Consider the following 15,150-nt stretch of genomic DNA (forward strand, 5'->3'; position numbering starts at 1 on the left):
AGTTCGATCCCTGGTACCAAAAATAAATAAATAAATAAAAATAAAATAAAATTGTAGCCTGGCATGATTGCACACACCTGTAGTCTCAGGAGGCAGACTCAGGAAGATCACATGAACCCAGTTCAAGGCCAACCCAGGTAATATAGTAAGACCCTAATCTTTAAAAAATTAAAAGTTCCTGGTTGAGCCAGGGATTTAGCTCAGTGGTTCCGCCACCTGCCTCGCAAGCGCAAGGTCCTGAGTTTGATCCCCAGTACCAAAAAGAAAAGTTTCTGGTTGATTGCTGAATCACAAAATACTAGTAGTAGCCACAGTGATACATCAGTAGTTGGAACTTCACCAGTTGTTTTACCCAATAGAGGTTAGTACAAACTGGGTCTTGCCCTAGAATACATTTTGTGGCCATTTTGCACTGACTAGAAGGGGAAGGGGGAGTGCAAAAGTATATTCAAATGGTTTTAGTTACCAGCTGATGCTCCTGTATATATGCTTTTTGGGAACAAAAACACTGGACAATGAATCATTTTTTTGTTTCAGACAGAAGTAAAAGTCCAGTGGAAGAATTAAAAAGCTGTCTGGCCAGGTTCTGGCCTTCGTAGGTTGAGAAGCTTTTGCTTGCATAGCAAAGAACAAGGCTTTTCTTTGGTGAAATCTGCTTTCCCACTTTGTGGGGCTGCCTTCCAAGAGCATGGAACATCTTGATGGTGGACGTGAACACTTTGGAAAATCTTAGCGAAGAGGATAGACACTGTCTCCAGAGAAGAAAAAGGGAAGACTGTATGCACACATGCACACAATTACAGACTTGCAATTTTAGGAGCCTCGGTATATTCAGGGAAGATCCTCCCCCCAGATGGTGCTTTCCAAACTTGTGCCAGTGGGTTAGCATTGAAGTGCAGGATGTGCTGCCAGAAATGGAAGAGGATCTCTGACCCTCCCTAGAGGGGTCAGCTGCTCTAGGTCTGTGCTTGCTTTCAGGGGCAAGGTAGTCTGCTGGCCACGTGAGGCCAGCCTGGAGTTCCCAGAATGAACTGAAAGATTCAGCTCCACTCAGCAGCCACATTTCAACTGCTGCACAACCACACATGTGCTAGTTGCTCTGTCATGGATAGCATTGGCCTGGTTGACAAGTGATTCATCCAACGTACAGAGGAGAGTCCACACCCATCGCGTGTGACCAACAGTGATGCAGTAACTACATGTGCACTATATGCAAGCAGCTTAAGTTGTAATTAGATCAAGGGCTCACACTGATTCAGAATTCCACACTTGAAATAGATCCCTCTTTATGAGTCTTCATAGTTTTTTTTTGGTGCTGGGAATCTAATACAGTGCCTCACACATGCTAGGCAAGCGCTCTACCAATGAGCTACGACCATCCCAGCATTCTTCCTAAAACCACTTCCATGCTTTTTCTGGCTTTCTCAGGGATCACCTATAGTTCTTTTTTGTTTTGTACCGGGGATCGAACTTGGAACCTTGCATTTGCAAGGCAGCCGGCAGGAACCACTGAGCTAAATCCCCTGCCCTTATAGTTCTTTCTTTTTACCCTTCCTTTCAATTCAGTGGCCTTACCATATGAAAGGGTAGCTGGGGAGGTAGCTCAGTGGCAGAGCACTTGCCCAGCATGAGCAGGCCCTGGATTCAATCCCTGGTGCTGCAAAACAAAACAAGAATGGTAGAGTCAGACATCCATTTGTTCTGTGAGGATGAGGATACAGTGTGGGCTTTATGATACAGCTTTTCCACCTGTGCTAACGACTCCTGAAAACTAAAAAGATAAGACTGGAAAACTATCATGACAGGTTTCTTAGACCCTGTGTCTCCTACTGCGTATTGATGGTCCCCTCAGAAACCCTGTTCTCTAGAACAAGGTGAGTTGTGTTTTTGTGTACAGTGGCTTCTGGGTCTGCAGGGAACACATCCAACAGCCCTCAGACAGCAGGGACCTAGAGATTGCATGTTTTTTTATACAGATACACATAAGATTAGCAGCAATAACTAGTAATAAAATAGAACAGATCTAACACTATGCTGTAATAAAAGTTACATAAATGTGGTCTCTCCTCCCCTACTCCACTTTATTGTACTGTAGTGATTTTCAGACCATGGTTGACTGCAGGTTACTGAAATTGTGGAAAGCAAAAACAAAGATAAGGCAGGGACTACTATTGGTAACTGAAACTTTTCCAGTAGCCACATTAAGAAAGTGAAAAGAAACAGGTGAAATTTAATTTTGTATTTAAACAAATGTATCTAAAATATTTCAACTTATAGTTAAGATTTTAGAAAACTCTTGGTCAGGGGGTATAGCTCAGTGGTAGAGCACTTGCCTAGCCTGCCTGAGGCCCTGGGTTAAATTCTCAGGACCATCAGAACAAAATTATTCTAATTCCATATATATAAACGGACCAAGCCAGCTATGGTAGTGTACACCTGTAACCCCAGCACTGTGGGACCCTGAGGCAGAAGAATCACTACAAGTTTAAGGCCAGGGGTATGCAGCAAGACCCCAACTCCAAAGACAAAAACGTGGTGGCACATGCTTGTTAATGACAACACTCCAGGAACCTGAGGCAAGAGAATCACAAGTTTAAGCCCAGCTAGACAATTTATCAACTTAGTGAGACCCTGTCTCCAAATAAAAAGGGCTGAGAGTGTAGCTCAGTGTGAAAACCCTGGGTTCAATTCCCAGTCTGAAAAAAAAAATTTAGGTTCTCTTTTTTGTACTAAGTCCTCAAAATCTAATGGGCATTTTACACTTACGGTATGTCTCCATTTGGGGTTTTGGCTTTGGGCTTCACAGTCCTGAGGCTCAAACCCAGGCCTCATCCACAGGCAGCAAGGACTCTACCACTGATCTACGACCCCGCCCATGGAGCTCCACCTAGACTGGCCATATTCCCATGCCCAGCAGCCATGTGCTCACAGCTGCAACAGTGGACAGTACCGTTAAGGAAAGATCACTTGTTCTTCGCTGCACATCACCAATGTAATGGTAAATTCCTCTGGGTATTAAGGTGTAATTTATAAAATTAGGACTATGTAGGTTGGAAGTAAGGCCCATTAAATATGATTTTGAAGTGCTTTATGGGTTATTAAGTTTTATGGTGACTGGGAGTAAATATCTTCACAGAGGGAGCACATAACAAATATGATTGTTAATGGGCTCTGAAAGATTTCAGGGTGCTTGAAATGTTAATTAAACTGTTAACACCCTGCAATTTTCTCGCATCTATAAATAATGCAAACCTAATCCTTCGTGCAGCCTCTATTTAGATTTTAAATTCCAAACTCATGAAATATAAATGGTTAAACACATAAAGTTGAGAACCCAGGTTATGCAGGATGCTAAGATGATTTAGGCAGAGCTGAGCCTGGGCTATTTAGTGACTTAGGCCCTGTCTCAAAACTGAAAACCACACTTCAACTAAAAGAGCAGATGGAAATCAGCACTATTTAACAGTTTTTAAATCAGTGGTTTCAGTTGTACTTGGGTTAGGATGTGAAGAGGACAGGTATAGAGAGCAGATTCCAGAGTTTAGCACTTTTGAGTGGAAGATGGTTTGAATTTTAGTCTCCAGCCTGCTGTCTCACTGATTTACAGACTGTCCCTGAGAAACAGAAGTGTGAGAGGAAACCAGAATGCTTGTTCATAGTTGGTTTTTCTTTTTAAAGCAAATTACTTACTCCATTTTTTATGGCAGGAGGGAGGAAAAGTGTTGAAAGGGTTTCTAATGAAGTCAGATATTTAAATGACAATGACTAATGTGTTTAGTAGAGACAAAATAAACCAATAAATGATTTTTAAAAACTGGGCTGGGAATGTAGCTGAGTGCAAAGACCTCGGGCTCAATCCCCACTCCCCCCACAAAACAAAACCTATTCCCATCAGCAGTCACTTAACACCTTCACCCGGGCCCCACCCGGCAACCACTACTTTCTTGGCAAGAACTATTTCCAGCCTCTGCGTATTGTCTGTTCCAGTCACTTGATGGAAATTACATTCCACAATAATCCCTTCCCTCAGCATAAGCCTCCCAGCTTCGCCGTGGAAGCTCACATCAGCGCTTCAAAGGCCCTCATAGGCCCATGGAGCCTGAATCCATCGGTCACTGGGTGGACGTCGGTTTTCACTGTGACCTGACTAAGGTGGTGCAGACATTTTGTGCCAGTTTCTGTGGGTCACATTCTGTTTCTCCAGGCCGTAGCTGGGGCCGTAAGGGCAACTCCAGTCCTGGAGGTGCGTCCAGCCTGTTTCCCGGCGCACCCACGCATTCCACGTCCCGCTGGGAGCTCGAACAGCTTCAGTTCTCTGTGTGCTCGCCAGCACTGCATCTACTGTCTCCCTCAAAGGCATCCCGGCAGGTATGCAATGCCGTCTTGCCTTGGCGTGCATCCGTGTTCCCAAACGACCAGTTATGTTGAACGTGGGGGGTTTTTTGTTTTCTTTTTCTTTCTTTTTTTTTTTGGTATCGGGGATCAAACTCGGGACCTTGGGCTTGCAAGGCAGGCGCTGGAACCACTGCGCTAAATCCTTGGCCCTGTTTTTTTTTTTTTTTTTTTTTTTTTTTTGGTACCGAGGATCGAACTCAGGACCTGGCACTTGCAAAGCAGGTGCTGTGCCACTGAGCTAAATCCCTGGCCCTTGTTGAACGTGTTTTGTATGTGTGCTTCTTGGCCATTTGTTGGTCTTTGGCGAAACATCATCCATTGATGCCTTTTGCCCCTCGTAGGGGATTATTTGAGTTCATGTCGTTGAGTACAGAGTGCTCTTTCTATACTCTAGGTCCAAATGCCTTCTCAACTGTGTGATGGGCTGATATTTTCTGCTCTGTGGGTTGTCTCCCGCCTCCTGAAGGTTTGGTTAAAAGCTGCAGATGGCTTGTTTGGAATGTCTTTGGTGAACTGCACACAGCTCTCCAGGATGAAGCCCTGAGGTGCTGTGGGGAGCACTTTTGTTTCAGCTCTGGTCCGATTCACCCCTGCACTCACAGCATGGTCCAGTGCAGAGTGGAACTGTTCTTAGACCTCCACACACACGGCTCTTTATTAGCCGCACCCATCCTATTTTCCATTTCTCTCTTCCTAGTTACAAAAGTAATATTCGATACTTTTTTTTTTCAGTATTGGGGATTGAATTCAGGGCCTTTGCACTGAGCTACATCCCCAGCACTTTTTACATTTTGAGACAGTCTTGCTAAATTGCTAAATTGTCCAGGTAAGCTTGAACTTGATTATCCTGCCTCAGCCTCCCAGAGTGCTGGGATTACAGATGTGTCCTCCATTCCTGGCCTTGACATACATCTTATTACCTATTTTGACAGAAACGTTTCACTACCAAAAAGCTTGGTCAAGAGGATATAGACCCCCATTTAACAAGAGATGCCACCTTCCTTTGACCTCACCCTCTGTGAGTCTTTTCCTGATGATGTGTCCTGTAAAGTGGAGCTGAAGTCTCTTTCCTGAGCCACCTTGGCTTCTTACAGCCCTGTGTGTGAATTAGGAGGAACCTGTGATATGGATAATGTCAGAAAGTAAGGGCTAGCTTATTTAAATGCGCCATAGCTCAGGGACGTATCTAATAGTGTCTGTGTGGGAAAAACACGCAGGATTCATTTCACAGACATTCCTGCCTCGCCAGCTCAGGAAAAGTGTCGTGTTCACCTGTGCAGGTAGATCTGGCCTCAGGTGCTCCTGGAATGTTGTTCCTACTGTCTTCCTCTACACATATGCACTTATAGCAGGAGAGAACTAGTCCAAAAGTCCAAATAGAGGCTTGGGAAAGGAAAGCTCTGCAGTATCATAAAGCTGTATTTCAAAATCCCAGAACTCAAAAGGGTGAGGCAGGAGGAGCGCCATGAGTGGCACACATCTGTCATTCCAGTACTCAGGCTGAGGCCGGAGGATCACTGAGTTGGAGGCCAGCCTGGGCTATGTAGTGAATTTAGGGCCAGCCTGGACTGTACAGCCAGACCCTGTCTCAAAAGAAAAAGTCAACAAATACAAAGCAGGGCTAAGCCAGGAGGGCACTTCAGGTAATTCATCAAGGAGGCATACCTGGAATTTCGGGGTCTGTGCTCCCTCCCCTCTCCTCTTTCATTATTTATTCACTCAAACATTTGTGGAGCACATTGCCAAGCACTGGGCCTCTAGGCCTTGCTGCAAGCGCATTTGCCCTTGGGGTTGAGCAGGGAACTGTTCTCTGTCCGGATGGATGGACAGGAACTCTGACCCTGCTCCACCCCCAGAGGAGCTCTCCTGACTGAGCCATCTCACACCCAAGGCCACGGGGGCCACTGCAGACCCCACCTCAGTGAGGAATCCACTGTGCCTCGAGGGAGCAGCTGCCAAGCGGGTGTTGTGATGGACGGCAGGGCAGGTGGCGGGGAGGCCCCAGAGACCGGGCAGAGGAAGCTGCTCAGAATGCAAATCACCACATACTGCAGGGGAGAGAACAAAAGCAAGAGTGGGGAAATAAATAATAGAAGAAAATGGCCTCCAGCTGAAGAAAAATACGACCCACCAATATCAAACTGATTAAAAAGATGCACACATTTTGACGAAACTTCAGAAATCCCAAAATCTTCCATAAAGAGGCAATAAAAGGGCTGGGGATTTAGCTCAGTAGTTCCACCACCTGCCTCGAACGCGCAAGGTCCCAAGTTCGATCCCTGGTACCAAAATAAATAAAAAGCTATGGCAATTGCAAAGTGTTCAAAATTAGATTGATAAGCTGGGTGTGGTGGCACACAGCTGTAACCCCAGCACTCAGAAGGCCCAGGCAGCAGGATCATGGTGAGTTGGAGACCAGCCCGGACTATGTAGTGAGTTCAAGGCAGCCTGAACTGCCTAGTGAGACCCTGTCTCAAAGAATAAAAATAATAATTAAAAAATTAATAAATTTAATGTAGAGAATGTCTTAGTTACTTTTCTTGTTGCTGAGACAAAATACCTGGCACCCAAAGTTAAAGGAAGAAAGGTTTATTTGGCTCACAGTGTAGAGGTTTCAGTCCATAGTCAGCTGACTCCAAGGCAGAATGGCATGGCAGAGGGGCATCACAGAAGAGAAGCAGTTCGTGGTGAGCTGAAGGTAGAAAGCAACAAGGGATGACCACAGCCCTTTCTATCCCTTATATTTTATCCAGGTTACTTAGGATGGGCAACACTCACAGCCTTAATCCTAGTGCCCTTGAGAGTAGCATTGCACCATGAATCAGTTCTAGTGTCACACACTCTAGATCCTCTGAAAAAGCCGTGCCTATGACCACATTAGGCTTTGGGGGGACACAGCCATAACTGTATCTGAAGAGAGACTTTGATATGTCTGTGTGTGTGTAAATGGTAAACAAGGGTTGCAACAAAAGCTGTCTATCATTGGCCGGCATTTTGTGTGTAGTTAACAAATCCTAGAAGATGACAAGTCCTACACCAAAAAGATCGAAACTCTTGGGTGCCATTTCTGTCCTTGAATTGGCCATCAGGTATGCACGTTGCTGTTGTCCACTCTCCAGCAGTTCTGCTTTGCTGGGCCAGCAGTGAGAGCAGTGGCCACGGCCCTCAGCAGCCAGGGGACACAGACAGAGTCTGCAGTCTCGGAGGGAAGGGAGCCCAAGAGTGGGAAAGTGATTGGGCAGAGCGAGCAGTCTCCTCTCTGACTCCCAGTTTACGGTGTTTTCCTCTCTGTCTGGCTTCTCAGAGTTTGGGGTGTAGGGTGTCTGTTGTGACAGGGCGGCACTGTTGGTGTTGTAATGGGTGGAAGCCAAAGACATCCGACATCTCACAGAAAGGCAGCCTGTGTGTAGTCACACCTGCTCACATACATTTATCGAAATGCCTTCTTATTTTTCAAGTATGTACAGGGGACTGAACCCAGGGCTTTTGCACTGAGCTACAACCCTAGTCTTTTTGTTTTTTTTAAATTTAATTTTTATTTTTTGGTGTTTTGAGACAGGCTCTTGCTATGTAGTCCAGGCTGGCCTCAAACTCACTGTGTAGTTGAGACTGGCCTCAAACTCACCACAGTCCTCCTTCCTCAGCCTCCCGAGTTCTGGGTTTACAGGCGTGCACCACCAGGTCTGGCTTTTTAAATTTTTTAGATTAGATCTTACTGAGTCACTAAGTTGCCCCAGCTGAGCAATCCTCCTGCCTTCCTTCACCTCCCAGAGTGCTGGGGTTTGCTATCACGCCCAGCTTGAAATGTTTGTTTTCTTTACCTCTGCTTTGTAGTAAGTTGGAGCATTATGGAATCCTATGTGAGGAGAAACTGCCTGATCAATGAATTTCATTTATGGATAATAAAAAGGTCACTACAAAATATCTGTAATAATGAATAATTGATAATTTGAAGTAGGAAGAAAAGGTCCAAAGGGGTAGGGAAAGTTGGAGGGGAAGGGGAAAGGAAAGAAGGGAAAGGAAAAATTATGAGAAAAGGAAAAAATGGAAATAAAGTCTTTGTAAATAGGGAGGGATGGAGGGGTTGAAGGGAGGGCAGGGGAAGGGGGAAAAATAAGAACCAAGATACATCATGTAACAGGTACAAGCACCCAATGATAAATGTAAACATATTGTATACCTAAAATGTACCAATAAAAGAATTTAAGCAAAAAAAACCCTCCCCCAAAACCACAAAATATCTGTAATAACCCCCATGTAGATCTACAGATATAATGCAATCACTATCAAAATTCCTATTATTTATTTGTTTGTTTGTTTGTTTGTTTGTTTATCTGTGTTTTTTGAGTCTCCCTATGTAGTCCAGGCTGGCCTTGAACTTACACAATCTAATGAGTGGTCCCTTGGATAGAAAGCTGCAGCCAGCCAACTGTGTTGGGAGGGAATCTCGGCGAGCTATTCTAGTTCCAAAGCTGCTGTGGGGTCGCCGAGACCTGGCACAGCTGCACTTTGCCCTCTGTCCAGCCTCCATGACTGGACCCCGAGAACACCTTCCAAGAAACTTTCTGCATGTAGCCCTCATCTCAGAGCTGCTCGGCCAAGGGTCCACCCAGCAACACTACCCCTCTGTGAATGCTTTTCCTCTTGGTTTTTTTTTTGGCAGGGGTCTTGAGACAGGATCTCACTATAGCCCAGGCTGGCCTTGAACTCATGGCAGTCCCCCTAATCAGCCTTCTGAACGCTGGGGTTACAGGTGTGCATCCCCACATCTGGCTCAACATATGAATTTCAGAGGCACACAAACCTTTAGTCCATCATATTCCTAAATTATATTTTTATATTACCCACTTAAGCTCTCTTTTGGTATTTGCACAAGATTTTCTCATTCATTTATTTCCCTATTTTCCCATGTAATTTTTTTAGAAATTTGCCTTTACCTTATGTGACTTTTTTTTTTCTTTTTTTTTTTTCGAGACAAGTCTCACTGTGTTGTTCAGGCTGGCCTCTAACTCCAGGGCTCAAGTGATCCTCCTGTTTCAGCCTCCCGAGGAATTGGGTATACAGGCAAGTGCCACCACACTTGGCTTTGTTGTATGGCTTTCTATAGGTAAGTTTCTTTTTTTTTGGTACCGGGGATCGGACTCAGGTCCTTGTGCTTGCACAGCAGGCAGTGAAACCACTGAGCTAAATCCCCACCCTGTACGTTTCTTGTATATAGCTAATGGAGACCGCCTTGAGCAAGTTGCAGATTTATAAATTGGCTTTTCATATTAAAAGTTTGAGCCTGGGCCGAGGATTTAGCTCAGTGGTTCCGGCGCCTGCCTTGCAAGCACGAGGTCCCGAGTTTGATCCCCGGTACCAATAAATAAATAAATAAAAGTTTGTGTCTGCCTATAGCCCACAATGGCTTGTTGGAAGAGCTAGCAGTTGGTGTGTGGGAAAGGAACAACTCCCTGTGTCACTGGTTATAGCAGAGGTCTCAATGATCTGTGACACTGTGAAGTCTTCTAAGGGCAACATGGCTCATCACAAAACTTCTATAGAGGCAGAAATTAATCTATGGGAATAAACAAAGTTCCCATTAATCAATGAGCTGTTCCTGCTAGAATGTCTTGTTCCCTTGTTGCTAGGACCCTGCTCGCATCAGTGCTCTCCACTCCAGTGTTCCCTGCATCACCCCTCACCCCTTCAAGAAGCTGTGTGTTCAATAAATAGTGGCAAGTTCCAGGAGACAACATCTTACCCTTGTAAGAGCTTTGACCATTGGGGGGGCCCCCATTTTTGCAGTGAGGATCTTATCTTGTCTTTTGTTCTACTGTCGCCCTAGCCTTGGTCAGGTGATTGGAGGTCTGATCAGCCTCCAATATATAGCCAAAAAAGTTTATCCAATCTGAAAATCAGTCTGTTAATGCATAACTATAAAAATCTCTTTATGTATATGATTATAGCTTACATTTGGACTTATTTCATCCAACTTGTAAGATTTTTATCATTCTTTTTCTTTACTATATTTTCTCTTTTTGTGCCAGTTTACAGAGATATAGTTCCTACCTTCATCCACAGACCTACTGACATACTTTATCAGCTTCTGGATTTACTATTATTTCTTCTTTTTTTGGTACCGGGGATCGAACTCGGGTCCTTGTGCTTGCGCAGCAGGCGGCAAAACCACTGAGCTAAATCCCCAGCCCTCAGTGTTGTTTTTAATTTGCATCTCTCAAATGACCAGTGATGTTGAACATTTTTTCTTTTCTTTTTTTTGGTACCAGGGATCAAACTTGGGTCCTTAGGCTTGCCAGGCAGGTGGTATTTTTTCATATATTTTTTGCTATTCCTACTTCTTCATCTGAGAAGTGTCTGTTCATTTCAGATGGCTATTTTTGGATTGGGTCTTTAAATTTGAGGGGTCTGATTTTTTTGAGATCTTTATAGATTCTAGATAGTAGTCTTTTGTCTGAAGAATAGCTGGCAAAAAATTTTCCCACACTGTGGGTTGTCTTTTCTCTCTGTTGGTAGTTTCTCTTGCTGTGCAAAAGGGTTTTTTGTTTTTTTTTTGGTACCAGGGATTGAACTCAGGACCTTGTGCTTGCAAAGCAGGCAGCAGCACCACTGAGCTAAATCCCCAGCCCAATGTAAAGGTCTTTTACATCCTTCATTAGATTGATTCCTAGGTGTTTCTTTTTTCTAAACTGACATGAAAAGTTTGAGAAATCACAGCCTGTAATCCCAGAATTTGGGAGGCTGAGGCAGGAGGATTGCTGTGAGTTTGAGGCCAGCCTGAGCTACATAGTGAGACGCTGTCTCAAAAAACAACAAAAATCTTAAAGCAGTTTAGATAATGAAATACATCCTCTTGTATGATAACAAACCTGGAGACAAGCAGCCTCAGGTTTAGTCCTTGGCCGGCCCTGCAGGAAGTATCCCAGTACCTTGCCCTCTCCCCATGGCTCTCTTTCTCCTTAATTCCCTCAGGATCACTAGGTATCATGACTCTCCACCCAGATGAAAGGACCATTTCCTCCTCTCCCACTGTCCTGGATCCTCGGCTTGGTTCTGTCAGTACCCACTTTACTTGTCATCTATTCAGAGAGGCAGGACAGCCAAAGACCTGATTTTCCAGACTACTTTGCAGCTAGTGATCTGCACATGAACCGGGCCCATGTGGCCATGCAGTGACCTGCTCGCCGCAGAGGTCTGAGTCTAACACCTTGCACTCTCCATACCGGGCAGGAGTCCAGCAGCTTCTGAGATCATTCCTGCCAGATTCCTGAATCCTGTGTTTGTTCATTGCTTCCTGCTTTGTACATTAATATGGCTTCACTGACCAGTAATCTATGTTTATTACTTTTTTAGACCAAAGAACCTCTCCCAACCCTCTGGGAGATTTCCCTCCAGTGTCCCGAGAACTGTGTGCTCACCCTGAGGACCACTGTGATTCATTTAACCAGAAGCTCTTAGCATCCTGTCTTGGGAGCCCTGGAGGATCTGGGGGTCCTCTGCTTGGTCAAAACCTTTTCATAGTAAGCTGGGTGTGGTGAAGCATGCAGCACACAGGAGGCTGAGGCAGGAGGATTGCCACAAGTTTGAGGCCAGCCTGGGCTACATAGTGAGTTTAAGGCCAGCCTGAACTACATAGTGAGACCCTGTCTCAAAAAGACCAAAAAGAAAGAAAAAGAAAGAAAGAAAGAAAGAAAGAAGAAAGAAAGAAAGAAAGAAAGAAAGAAAGAAAGAAAGAAAGAAAGAAAGAAAGAAAGAAAGAAAGAAAAGAAAGGAAAACAATTTTATCCAGGTATGGTGCCACATGCCTGCAATCCCAGCACTCTGGGAGGCTGAGGCAGGGAGGATCGCAAGCTCCAGCCCAGCCTGGTCAACTTACCAATTTGGCAGTGTTACCTTATGAACACAGCTCGTGGTCTCACAACATCGAGGAATGAAGCCTCCAACCAAAGGAGGAGTTTAGGGGAATTTCATGGGAGTAAGGAGGAGAAGAGCTCCTGGGTTTCCAGGGGGGCCTGAGTGGGTGGCCGCCAAGGCTCTTCATCAAGGTCACTTCACACAGCAGAATTGCAACTGGAGTAACTGTGGGTTGAGCTACAATTAACCTGTAGGATTCCGAGTTTAATTGCTTAGCTAATATTGTCCAATAGGGAAGCAAGGCATGCATCAGGGGTCTGTGGCGAGCTCATCTACTTGGGCTCATCGATAACTTCTCACGTGGAAAGAACAAAGGATTCCTGGAGAGGGATGGGAGTACGGGTCGTGTTCTGGTCCCTCACCTACGTATCTGATGCACTCTCTTGGGCTCTCAGGACCAGGTGCTGCTAGTTACAGTGTACTGGGGATACAGTGCACTCTCAAGCTGCTGTTTATCTCCAGGGAGGCCTGGGGCCTGGTTCTCTTCAAATTCACTGGCAGCCACAATTTTCATGTGCTTCAGCTTTTGCACTGACTTCCTTGATGGCTTTCTCTCTCTCTCACTGCTTATTAATTTTGTGTCTAACTTACCTGTCTGTAATAGCAGGACCTTGTCTCAAAATTAAAAAGGGGCCTGGGAATGTAGTGTGAAGACCCTGGGTTCAATTCCCAGTACCAACACCCAAAACAAAACAAAAAACACAACAGTGTTAGGTAGTTCAACAGACTAATTCTGGGGAAAAATTATTTAGAATACAGCTTCACCCTAAGATGAGGAAGTGAAGCCAGGTGTGATGATTCATGCTGTAATGCCAGCAACTCAGGAGGCAGAGACAGGAGAATTGCTGTGAGTTCAAGCTTCAAGGCCAACGTGGGCTATATAGTGAGTTCAAGGCCAGCCTGAACTACATAGTGAGACCCTATCTCAAAAAAAAAAAAAAAGAAAAGAAAAAAGGGTGCCAGGGATTTAGCTCAGTGGTTTCGCCGCCTGCTGCGCAAGTGCAAGGACCCAAGTTCAATCCCCACTACCAAAAAAAAAAAAAGGAAAAGAGGAAGTGGCCTAAGTAGGTTCACAGGCCAAGTAGGGTCTATATCTTTTTTTTTTCCTTTTTTTCGGTACCGGAGATCAAACTCAGAGCTAAATCCCTGGCCCAAGGGTCTAAGAATCCTAAACACAAGCCCCTGAGAACTACCTAGGTGAACAAAAGAAAACCACTCACCATTTCCTCTGTCCAAGGTGCTGCAGGTGAGGGGTTCCCAAAGGGTCATAGATATTCAAATGCAGGATGTTCCTCTGTCCCTGGTTGCGATTGTATTTATTTGTATTTTTAAAGACATTGGCCTATTTTTCAGACTTTATCCCACTGAAAATATGCATGGTGAGCTTTTTTGTCTATGTTTCTCTGTGGAACTCATTTTCTGGACAATTCCAACATCACTATCTCCTGTAAATTGATTTTAATACTTGCCAGGAGCTATTAGCAGGTAAGTTTGCTTTCATGGTGTTTGGTTTATTTGTTTGCACACAGTTTAAATATCTAATTTCTAGTGGTGCTTTATGTGCATGTGTATAAATATATGACTGTCAACTCAATTTTCTCCTTGGAACTTTGGACTAGGTTGCAGGAGCCTTGATTCTACTACTGAAGTGGGCCTGCTCATATGGTTATCATGAGCACTCTCACCCTTGTTCCTTGTCTTCCTCCTCTTTGTCCTCCTCCTCCTCCTCCTCTTCTTCCTCCTCCTCCTCTTCCTCCTCTTCCTTCTCTCCTTTTTTTTTGTTGGTACCAGGGATCGAACTCGGGTCCTTGTGCTTGCAAGGCAGGTGGCAGAACCACTGAGCTAAATCTCCAGCCCTTTCTTTTTGTTTTTCGGGACAGTGTCTCACTCTATAGTTCAGGCTGGCATTGAACTCACTATGTAGTCCAGTTGGCCTTGAACTGGCAGTGATCCTCCTGACTCAGCCTCCCCAGTGCTGGGATTACAGGCGTGCACCACCATGCCTGGCTGAAAACATTCTTTTAACCAGAAATTACATGATAAATGTAATGTATATTCCATGATACTATTTGGTTCTCATGATTGCTTTAAAATGGTTGGCTCGCATTAGTACAGGGCAAGCAGGCTTCCCTTGAGGTCCAACAGGAATATATATATATGTGTGTATACTACATACTCACTTCTGGGAGGTTATTATTCAGTGACTATCATGAATCATGCCTCATTGAATCCATTCTTTTTTTTGCTTTTTTTGCAACAAATCTCGCCTTAAGATTTGTTGGCACCCATAGAATGTTGTAGAAATGTGTTATAGTTTAGATCTAAAATGTCCCCCAAGAGTCTCATGTGTGTGGAAGGTGACTGGATCATAGGGTGTCATACTCATCAGTGGATTCAGCCACTGAAGAGTTCATCACTGACTGTGCTGTTAGGAGGTGGGGCCTGGTTCAAGGGAGTCATTGGAGGTATGACCTGCAAGGTTTTACTCTTGTCCCTGCCTTTTCCCTTCTCTTTCTCTGGTTTCTGGCTGCCTTGGGTTGATTGGCAGTTTTCTGCCATGCCCTTATGCCATGCCCTTTCTGCCTTCCAGCCAGCCATGGACTGAATCCCCTAAAAATTGTGAGCCAAAATAAACCTCTCACAGGGACATACCTATAATCTCAGCACTTGGGAGCCTGAGGCAGGAGCATCACGGCCTTCCTAGGCTATATGATGGGTTCAAGGCCAGCCTGAACTGCATAGCGAGAACTTGTCTCAAAACAAAACAAAATAAAACAAACCTCTCTTCCTTTAAATTGTGTTAGTTATTTTGTCCTAACAACAGAAAATTGATATCAGGGA

Source organism: Heterocephalus glaber, unplaced genomic scaffold (genome assembly GCF_053883595.1).
Source record: "Heterocephalus glaber isolate CG9 unplaced genomic scaffold, H.glaber_assembly_v1.0 deba00000676, whole genome shotgun sequence".
Classification (NCBI taxonomy): domain Eukaryota; kingdom Metazoa; phylum Chordata; class Mammalia; order Rodentia; family Bathyergidae; genus Heterocephalus; species Heterocephalus glaber.